Below are 11447 nucleotides of genomic sequence, written 5' to 3'. Positions count from 1 at the left end.
CACTTCAATGGGCCCAGCAGTGTTCACTCCAATGGGCCCAGCAGCTTTCACTACAATGGGTCTAGTAGTGTTCACTCTAATTGGCCCAGCAACGTTCACTCCAATAGGTCCAGCAGCTTTCACTCCAATGAGTCCAGCAGTGTTCACTTCAATGGGCCCAGCAGTGTTCACTCCAATGGACCCAACAGCTTTCACACCAACAGGTCCAGCAGTGTTAACTCCAGTGAGCCCAGCAGTGTTCACTTCAATGGGCCCAGCAGCTTTCACTCCAACGGATCCAGCAGTGTTCACTCCAGTGGGCCCAACAGTGTTCACTCCAATGGGCCCAGCAGTGTTCAATCCAATGGGCCCAGCACATTTCATTCCAATGGGCCCAACAGCGTTCACTCCAATGGGCCCAACAGCTTTCACTCCATTGGGCCCAGCAGCATAGACTCCAGTGGACTCAGCAGCATTCACTCCAGTGGGTCCAGCAGTGTTCACTCCAGTGGGCCCAGCAGTGTTTACTCCAATGGGCCCAGCAGCATTCACTCCAATGGTCCAGCAGTGTTCATCCAATGGGCCCAGCATCATTCACTCCAATGGGCCCAACAGCGTACACGCCAGTGGGCCCAGCAGCTTTCACTCCAGTGGGCCGAACAGCATAGACTCCAGTGGACTCAGCAGCATTCACTCCAGTGGGCCCAGCAGCTTTCACTGCAGTTGTCCCAGCAGTGATCCCTCCAGTGGGCCCAACAGTGTTCACTCCAGTGGACCCAGCAGTGTTCACTCCAATGGGCCCAGCAGCATTCACTCCAGTGGGCCCAGCAGCAGAGACACCAGTGGGCCCAGCAGCATTCACTCCAGTGGGCCCAGCAGCTTTCACTCCATTGGGCCCAGCAGCATAGACTACAGTGGACTCAGCAGCATTCACTCCAATGGGCCCAGCAGCATATACTCCAGTGGGCCCAGCTGTGTTCACTCCAGTCGGCCCAGCAGCATTCATTTCAATGTGCCCAGTAGCATACACTCCAGTGGGCCCAGGAGCATAGACTCCAGTGGGCCCAAGAGCATAGACTCCAGTGGGCTCAGCAGCATTCACTCCAGTGGGCCCAGCAGCTTTCACTGCAGTGGTCCCAGTAGCTTTCACTCCAATGGGCCCAGCAGTGTTCACTCCAATGGGCCCAGCAGCTGTCACTCCAACGGGTCAAGCAGTGTTCACTCCATTGGGCCCAGCAGTGTTCACTCCAATGGGCCCAGCAGGATAGACTCCAGTGGGCCCAGCAGCTTTCACTCCAATGCGCCCAACAGCATTCACTCCAATGGGCCCAGCAGCTTTCACTCCAGTGGGCCAAGCAGCTTTCACTGCAGTGGTCCCAGCAGCTTTCACACCAATGGGTCCAGCAGTGTTCACTCCAATGGGCCCAGCAGCTTTCACTCCAATGGGCCCAGTAGTGTTCACTCCCATGGGCCCAGCAGCTTTCACTCCAACAGGTCCAGCAGTGTTCACTCCAGTGGGCCCAGCAGTGTTCACTCCAATGGGCCCAGCATCTTTCACTCCAACAGGTCCAGCAGTGTTCACTCCGGTGAGCCCAGCAGTGTTCACTCCAATCGGCCCAGCAGCTTTCACTGCAATGGGTCCAGCAGTGTTCACGTCAATGGGCCCAGCAGTGTTCACTCCAATGGGTCCAGCAGCTTTCACTCCAACGGGTCCAGCAGCTTTCACTCCAACGGGTCCAGCAGTGTTCACTCCAGTGGGCCCAACAGTGTTCACTCCAATGGGCACAGCAGTGTTCACTCCAATGGGCACAGCACATTTCATTCCAATGGGCCCAACAGCGTTCCCTCCAATGGGCCCAGCAGCTTTCACTCCATTGCGCCCAGCAGCATAGACTCCAGTGGACTCAGCAGCATTCACTCCAGAGGGCCAAGCAGCTTTGACTCCAGTGGGTCCAGCAGTGTTCACTCCAGTTGTCCCAGCAGTGTTCACTCCAGTGGGCCGAGCAGTGTTTACTCCAATGGGCCCAGTAGCATTCACTCCAATGGGCCCTGCAGTGTTCATCCAATTGGCCCAGCAGCTTTCACTCCAGTGGGCCCAGCAGCATTCGCTCCAATGGGCGCAGCAGCATTAACTCCAATGGGCCCAACAGCGTTCACTCCAATGGGCCCAGCAGCATATACTCCAGTGGGCCCAGCTGTGTTCACTCCAGTCGGCCCAGCAGCATTCATTTCAATGTGCCCAGTAGCATACACTCCAGTGGGCCCAGGAGCATAGACTCCAGTGGGCTCAGCAGCATTCACTCCAGTGGGCCCAGCAACTTTCACTCCAGTGGGCCCAACAGTGGTCACTCCAGTGGGCCCAGCAACTTTCACTCCAGTGGGCCCAGTAGCTTTCACTCCAGTGGTCCCAGCAGCTTTCACTCCAATGGGCCCAACAGCGGTCACTCCAGTGGGCCCAGCAGCTTTCACTCCAGTCGGCCCAGCAGCTTTCACTGCAGTGGTCCCAGCAGCTTTCAATCCAATGGGCCCAGCAGTGTTCACTCCAATGGGCCCAGCAGTGTTCACTCCAATGGGTCCAGCAGTGTTCACTCCAGTGGGCCCAGCAGTGTTCACTCCAATGGGAGCAGCAGCATAGACTCCCGTGGGCCCAGCAGCTTTCAGTCCAGTGGACCCAACAGCGTTCACTCCAGTGGATCCAATCGTGTTCACTCAAATGTGCCCAGCTGCTTTCACTCCAATGGGTCCAGCAGTGTTTACTTCAATGGGCCCAGCAGTGTTCACTCCATGGGCCCAGCAGTCTTCACTCCAATGGGCCCAGCAGCTTTCACTCCATTGGGCCCAGCAGCATAGACTCCAGTGGACTCAGCAGCATTCACGCCAGTGGGTCCAGCAGGGTTCACTCCAGTTGTTCCAGCAGTGTTTGCTCCAGTGGGCCCAGCAGTGATCCCTCCAGTGGGCCCAGCAATGTTCACTCCAGTGGGCCCAGCAGTATTTACTCCAATGCGCTCAGCAGCGTTCACTCCAGTGGGCCCAGCAGCATAGACTCCAGTGGGCCCAACAGCATTCACTCCAGTGGGCCCAGCAGCTTTCACTCCAGTGGGTCAAGCAGTGTTCCCTCCAGTGGGCCCAGCAGTGTTCACTCCAGTGGGCCCAGCAGTGTTCAATCCAATGTGCCCTGCAGCTTTCACTCCAATGGACCCAGCAGTGTTCAGTCCAGTGGGCCCAGCAGTATTCATTCCATTCGGCCCGGCAACTTTCACTCCAGTGGGCACAGCAGTGTTCACTCCAGTTGTCCCAGCAGTGTTCACTCCAGTGGACCCAGCAGCATAGACTCCAGTTGGCCCTGCAGCTTTCACTCCAATGGACCCAGCAGCATAGACTCCAGTGGACCCAGCAGCATTCACTCCAATGGACCCAGCAGTGTACACTCCAGTGGACCCCGCAGCATAGACAAAAGTGGACCCTGCAGCATTCACTCCAGTGGGCTCCGCAGTGTTCACTCCAGTGGTCGCAGCAGCTTTCACTCCAGTGGGCCTAGCAGTGTTCACTCCAATGGGCCCAGCAGCTTTCCCTCCAGTGGGCCCAGCAGCTTTCACTCCAGTGGTCCCAGCAGCTTTCACTACAATGGGTCCAGCAGTGTTCAGTCCAGTGGGCCCAGCAGTGTTCACTCCAATGGACCCAGCAGCTTTCACTCCAATGGGCCCAGCAGTGTTCACTCCAATGGGCCCAGCAGCTTTCACTCCAACAGGTCCAGCAGCATTCATTCCAGTGGGCCTAGCAGTGTTCACTTCAATGGACCCAGCAGCTTTCACTTCAGTGGGCCCAGCATCTTTCACTCCAATGGGCCCAGCAGTGTTCACTTCAATGCACCCAGCAGCTTTCACTCCCATGGGCCCAGCAGCATAAACTCCATTGGGCCCAGCAGCTTTCAGTCCAGTGGGGCCAGCAGCATTCTCTCCAGTGGGCCTAGCAGTTTTCACTCCAATGGGCCCAGCAGCTTTCACTCCAGTGGGCCCAGCAGCTTTCACTCCAATGGGTCCAGCAGTGTTCACTCCAGTGGGCCCAGCAGTGTTCACTCCAATGGGCCCAGCAGCTTTCACTCTAATGGGTCCAGCAGTGTTCACTTCAATGGGCCCAGCAGTGTTCACTCCAACGGGTCCAGCAGTGTTCACTCCAGTGGGCCCAACAGTGTTCACTCCAGTGGGCACAGCAGTGTTTGCTCCAGTGGGCCCAGCAGCATTCACGCCAATGGGCCCAGCAGTGTTCACTCCAATGGTCCCAGCATTGTTCACTCCATTGTGCCCAGCAGTGTTCACTCCAGTGGACCCAGCAATGTTCACTCCAGTGGGCCCAGCAGCATTCACTGCAATGGCACCCAGCAGTGTTCACTCCAATGTGCCCAGCAGCTTTCACTCCCATGGGCCCAGCAGAATAAACTCCATTGGGCCCAGCAGCTTTCACTCCAATGGACCCAGCAGTGTTCACTTCAATGCACCCAGCAGCTTTCACTCCCATGGGCCCAGCAGCATAAACTCCATTGGGCCCAGCAGCTTTCAGTCCAGTGGGGCCAGCAGCTATCATTCCAGTGGGCCCAGCAGTGTTCACTCCAATGAGCCCTGCAGCTTTCACTCCATTGGGCCCAACAGCGTTCACTCCAGTGGGGCCAGCAGCTTTCACTCCAATTCGCCCAGCAGTGTTCACTCCATTGGGCCCAACAGCGTTCACTCCAGTGGGGCCAGCAGCTTTCACTCCAATTCGCCCAGCAGTGTTCACTCCATTGGGCCCAACAGCGTTCACTCCAGTGGGGCCAGCAGCTTTCACTCCAATTCGCCCAGCAGTGTTCACTCCATTGGGCCCAACAGCGTTCACTCCAGTGGGGCCAGCAGCTTTCACTCCAATTCGCCCAGCAGTGTTCACTCCATTGGGCCCAACAGCGTTCACTCCAGTGGGGCCAGCAGCTTTCACTCCAATTCGCCCAGCAGTGTTCACTCCATTGGGCCCAACAGCGTTCACTCCAGTGGGGCCAGCAGCTTTCACTCCAATTCGCCCAGCAGTGTTCACTCCATTGGGCCCAACAGCGTTCACTCCAGTGGGGCCAGCAGCTTTCACTCCAATTCGCCCAGCAGTGTTCACTCCATTGGGCCCAACAGCGTTCACTCCAGTGGGGCCAGCAGCTTTCACTCCAATTCGCCCAGCAGTGTTCACTCCATTGGGCCCAACAGCGTTCACTCCAGTGGGGCCAGCAGCTTTCACTCCAATTCGCCCAGCAGTGTTCACTCCATTGGGCCCAACAGCGTTCACTCCAGTGGGGCCAGCAGCTTTCACTCCAATTCGCCCAGCAGTGTTCACTCCATTGGGCCCAACAGCGTTCACTCCAGTGGGGCCAGCAGCTTTCACTCCAATTCGCCCAGCAGTGTTCACTCCATTGGGCCCAACAGCGTTCACTCCAGTGGGGCCAGCAGCTTTCACTCCAATTCGCCCAGCAGTGTTCACTCCATTGGGCCCAACAGCGTTCACTCCAGTGGGGCCAGCAGCTTTCACTCCAATTCGCCCAGCAGTGTTCACTCCATTGGGCCCAACAGCGTTCACTCCAGTGGGGCCAGCAGCTTTCACTCCAATTCGCCCAGCAGTGTTCACTCCATTGGGCCCAACAGCGTTCACTCCAGTGGGGCCAGCAGCTTTCACTCCAATTCGCCCAGCAGTGTTCACTCCATTGGGCCCAACAGCGTTCACTCCAGTGGGGCCAGCAGCTTTCACTCCAATTCGCCCAGCAGTGTTCACTCCATTGGGCCCAACAGCGTTCACTCCAGTGGGGCCAGCAGCTTTCACTCCAATTCGCCCAGCAGTGTTCACTCCATTGGGCCCAACAGCGTTCACTCCAGTGGGGCCAGCAGCTTTCACTCCAATTCGCCCAGCAGTGTTCACTCCATTGGGCCCAACAGCGTTCACTCCAGTGGGGCCAGCAGCTTTCACTCCAATTCGCCCAGCAGTGTTCACTCCATTGGGCCCAACAGCGTTCACTCCAGTGGGGCCAGCAGCTTTCACTCCAATTCGCCCAGCAGTGTTCACTCCATTGGGCCCAACAGCGTTCACTCCAGTGGGGCCAGCAGCTTTCACTCCAATTCGCCCAGCAGTGTTCACTCCATTGGGCCCAACAGCGTTCACTCCAGTGGGGCCAGCAGCTTTCACTCCAATTCGCCCAGCAGTGTTCACTCCATTGGGCCCAACAGCGTTCACTCCAGTGGGGCCAGCAGCTTTCACTCCAATTCGCCCAGCAGTGTTCACTCCATTGGGCCCAACAGCGTTCACTCCAGTGGGGCCAGCAGCTTTCACTCCAATTCGCCCAGCAGTGTTCACTCCATTGGGCCCAACAGCGTTCACTCCAGTGGGGCCAGCAGCTTTCACTCCAATTCGCCCAGCAGTGTTCACTCCATTGGGCCCAACAGCGTTCACTCCAGTGGGGCCAGCAGCTTTCACTCCAATTCGCCCAGCAGTGTTCACTCCATTGGGCCCAACAGCGTTCACTCCAGTGGGGCCAGCAGCTTTCACTCCAATTCGCCCAGCAGTGTTCACTCCATTGGGCCCAACAGCGTTCACTCCAGTGGGGCCAGCAGCTTTCACTCCAATTCGCCCAGCAGTGTTCACTCCATTGGGCCCAACAGCGTTCACTCCAGTGGGGCCAGCAGCTTTCACTCCAATTCGCCCAGCAGTGTTCACTCCATTGGGCCCAACAGCGTTCACTCCAGTGGGGCCAGCAGCTTTCACTCCAATTCGCCCAGCAGTGTTCACTCCATTGGGCCCAACAGCGTTCACTCCAGTGGGGCCAGCAGCTTTCACTCCAATTCGCCCAGCAGTGTTCACTCCATTGGGCCCAACAGCGTTCACTCCAGTGGGGCCAGCAGCTTTCACTCCAATTCGCCCAGCAGTGTTCACTCCATTGGGCCCAACAGCGTTCACTCCAGTGGGGCCAGCAGCTTTCACTCCAATTCGCCCAGCAGTGTTCACTCCATTGGGCCCAACAGCGTTCACTCCAGTGGGGCCAGCAGCTTTCACTCCAATTCGCCCAGCAGTGTTCACTCCATTGGGCCCAACAGCGTTCACTCCAGTGGGGCCAGCAGCTTTCACTCCAATTCGCCCAGCAGTGTTCACTCCATTGGGCCCAACAGCGTTCACTCCAGTGGGGCCAGCAGCTTTCACTCCAATTCGCCCAGCAGTGTTCACTCCATTGGGCCCAACAGCGTTCACTCCAGTGGGGCCAGCAGCTTTCACTCCAATTCGCCCAGCAGTGTTCACTCCATTGGGCCCAACAGCGTTCACTCCAGTGGGGCCAGCAGCTTTCACTCCAATTCGCCCAGCAGTGTTCACTCCATTGGGCCCAACAGCGTTCACTCCAGTGGGGCCAGCAGCTTTCACTCCAATTCGCCCAGCAGTGTTCACTCCATTGGGCCCAACAGCGTTCACTCCAGTGGGGCCAGCAGCTTTCACTCCAATTCGCCCAGCAGTGTTCACTCCATTGGGCCCAACAGCGTTCACTCCAGTGGGGCCAGCAGCTTTCACTCCAATTCGCCCAGCAGTGTTCACTCCATTGGGCCCAACAGCGTTCACTCCAGTGGGGCCAGCAGCTTTCACTCCAATTCGCCCAGCAGTGTTCACTCCATTGGGCCCAACAGCGTTCACTCCAGTGGGGCCAGCAGCTTTCACTCCAATTCGCCCAGCAGTGTTCACTCCATTGGGCCCAACAGCGTTCACTCCAGTGGGGCCAGCAGCTTTCACTCCAATTCGCCCAGCAGTGTTCACTCCATTGGGCCCAACAGCGTTCACTCCAGTGGGGCCAGCAGCTTTCACTCCAATTCGCCCAGCAGTGTTCACTCCATTGGGCCCAACAGCGTTCACTCCAGTGGGGCCAGCAGCTTTCACTCCAATTCGCCCAGCAGTGTTCACTCCATTGGGCCCAACAGCGTTCACTCCAGTGGGGCCAGCAGCTTTCACTCCAATTCGCCCAGCAGTGTTCACTCCATTGGGCCCAACAGCGTTCACTCCAGTGGGGCCAGCAGCTTTCACTCCAATTCGCCCAGCAGTGTTCACTCCATTGGGCCCAACAGCGTTCACTCCAGTGGGGCCAGCAGCTTTCACTCCAATTCGCCCAGCAGTGTTCACTCCATTGGGCCCAACAGCGTTCACTCCAGTGGGGCCAGCAGCTTTCACTCCAATTCGCCCAGCAGTGTTCACTCCATTGGGCCCAACAGCGTTCACTCCAGTGGGGCCAGCAGCTTTCACTCCAATTCGCCCAGCAGTGTTCACTCCATTGGGCCCAACAGCGTTCACTCCAGTGGGGCCAGCAGCTTTCACTCCAATTCGCCCAGCAGTGTTCACTCCATTGGGCCCAACAGCGTTCACTCCAGTGGGGCCAGCAGCTTTCACTCCAATTCGCCCAGCAGTGTTCACTCCATTGGGCCCAACAGCGTTCACTCCAGTGGGGCCAGCAGCTTTCACTCCAATTCGCCCAGCAGTGTTCACTCCATTGGGCCCAACAGCGTTCACTCCAGTGGGGCCAGCAGCTTTCACTCCAATTCGCCCAGCAGTGTTCACTCCATTGGGCCCAACAGCGTTCACTCCAGTGGGGCCAGCAGCTTTCACTCCAATTCGCCCAGCAGTGTTCACTCCATTGGGCCCAACAGCGTTCACTCCAGTGGGGCCAGCAGCTTTCACTCCAATTCGCCCAGCAGTGTTCACTCCATTGGGCCCAACAGCGTTCACTCCAGTGGGGCCAGCAGCTTTCACTCCAATTCGCCCAGCAGTGTTCACTCCATTGGGCCCAACAGCGTTCACTCCAGTGGGGCCAGCAGCTTTCACTCCAATTCGCCCAGCAGTGTTCACTCCATTGGGCCCAACAGCGTTCACTCCAGTGGGGCCAGCAGCTTTCACTCCAATTCGCCCAGCAGTGTTCACTCCATTGGGCCCAACAGCGTTCACTCCAGTGGGGCCAGCAGCTTTCACTCCAATTCGCCCAGCAGTGTTCACTCCATTGGGCCCAACAGCGTTCACTCCAGTGGGGCCAGCAGCTTTCACTCCAATTCGCCCAGCAGTGTTCACTCCATTGGGCCCAACAGCGTTCACTCCAGTGGGGCCAGCAGCTTTCACTCCAATTCGCCCAGCAGTGTTCACTCCATTGGGCCCAACAGCGTTCACTCCAGTGGGGCCAGCAGCTTTCACTCCAATTCGCCCAGCAGTGTTCACTCCATTGGGCCCAACAGCGTTCACTCCAGTGGGGCCAGCAGCTTTCACTCCAATTCGCCCAGCAGTGTTCACTCCATTGGGCCCAACAGCGTTCACTCCAGTGGGGCCAGCAGCTTTCACTCCAATTCGCCCAGCAGTGTTCACTCCATTGGGCCCAACAGCGTTCACTCCAGTGGGGCCAGCAGCTTTCACTCCAATTCGCCCAGCAGTGTTCACTCCATTGGGCCCAACAGCGTTCACTCCAGTGGGGCCAGCAGCTTTCACTCCAATTCGCCCAGCAGTGTTCACTCCATTGGGCCCAACAGCGTTCACTCCAGTGGGGCCAGCAGCTTTCACTCCAATTCGCCCAGCAGTGTTCACTCCATTGGGCCCAACAGCGTTCACTCCAGTGGGGCCAGCAGCTTTCACTCCAATTCGCCCAGCAGTGTTCACTCCATTGGGCCCAACAGCGTTCACTCCAGTGGGGCCAGCAGCTTTCACTCCAATTCGCCCAGCAGTGTTCACTCCATTGGGCCCAACAGCGTTCACTCCAGTGGGGCCAGCAGCTTTCACTCCAATTCGCCCAGCAGTGTTCACTCCATTGGGCCCAACAGCGTTCACTCCAGTGGGGCCAGCAGCTTTCACTCCAATTCGCCCAGCAGTGTTCACTCCATTGGGCCCAACAGCGTTCACTCAGATGTTAGGGGTATATTCTTTACTCAGCGAGTCGTGAGTTCATGGAATGCCCTGCCAGTAGCAGTGGTGGACTCTCCCTCTTTATGGGCATTTAAGCGGGCATTGGATAGGCATATGGAGGATAGTGGGCTAGTGTAGGTTAGGTGGGCTTGGATCGGCGCAACATCGAGGGCCAAAGGGCCTGTACTGCGCTGTATTCTTCTATGTTCTATGTTCTATGTTCTAACAGATGTTAACTGGCCTGCAGTTTCATGTTTTCTGTCACCTTCCTTAACTGGCCTGCAGTTTCATGTTTTCTGTCACCTTCCTTTTTTGAATAAAGAAGTTGCTATTGCTAAATTCTAGTCTAATGGAACCTTCCCAAAAGTAAATTCAATGCACCAATAGCCTCACTAGCCATTTCTTTTAAGACCTTTGGCTAAAGTCGGTCGGGATCCCAGAACTTGTTAGCCCACAGCTCCAATAATTTGCAGATTCCTGTGATTGTAATTTGCTGGGGTTCTTCCCTCACCTCCATTTCCTGATTGACAGCTTTCTCCACGACGCTACCTTGCGTCCTCCATCATGGAGATTGATACAAAAAAAGCTGTTCAATTCATCTGCTATGTCCAAATACTGGTCTTGATTCCATTTATCTCTCTTTAAATGTAAAATTCAATCAGGCACTGTCACCTCGGGGCATCTTCATCATAAGGTCATTAATTAATTAATCAATTAATTATTATACAATACTAGGTCTAGTCTGGCTTGCTTTCTGGTTGGCTCAGAAATATGTTGAAGTAAGAAATATCCTGAAAACATTCCAGACTTCTGGTCTGGGCTACCTGTGCCCATCTGCTATTTCCAGCCGATGTGCACATTACAATCCCTCATAAATATCAGCCTACCTTTCTGGTAAATAAACATAATGTTGGAGAAACTCAACAGATCTGGCAATACCTGTGGAGAGATAAACAGTTAATGTTTCGAACCCAGTTATCGAATCACACAGCACGGGAACAAACCCTTTAGTCCAAATTGTCCATGCTGACCAGATTTCCAAAACCAAACCCGTCCCATTTGCCTGCATTTGACCCGTATTCTGGCAAACTTTACCTATTCATGTACCTATCCAAATGTCTTTTAAATGTTGTAACTCTACCAACATCAACCACTTCCTCTGGCAGTTCATTCCATATATGCACCACCCTCTGCATGAAACTTGCCCCTCAGGTCCCTTTTAAATCTTGCCTCTCTCACCTTAAACCTATGCCTTCTAGTTTTGAATTCCCTTACCCTAGAGAAAAGACCTTTGCTATTCACCTTATCTATGCCTGTCATGATTTTATAAACTTCTATAAGGTCACCCCTCAACCTCCTAACCTCCAGGGAAACAAGGTCCAAGCCTTTCCTTACAACTCAAATGCTCCAGTCCCGGGAAACATCCTTGTAAATCTTTTCTGCACCCTTTCCAATTTAATGATAGCATTCATTAAATTGGGCGGCACGGTGGCACAGTGTTTAGCACTGCTGCCTCACAGCGCCAGAGACCCGGGTTCAATTCCCGCCTCAGGCGA

The sequence above is a fragment of the Chiloscyllium plagiosum genome, chromosome 38, assembly GCF_004010195.1.
Source record: "Chiloscyllium plagiosum isolate BGI_BamShark_2017 chromosome 38, ASM401019v2, whole genome shotgun sequence".
Lineage (NCBI taxonomy): Eukaryota > Metazoa > Chordata > Chondrichthyes > Orectolobiformes > Hemiscylliidae > Chiloscyllium > Chiloscyllium plagiosum.
The sequence above is the reverse complement of the archived record's forward strand: the minus strand, read 5'-3'. Positions refer to the sequence as shown.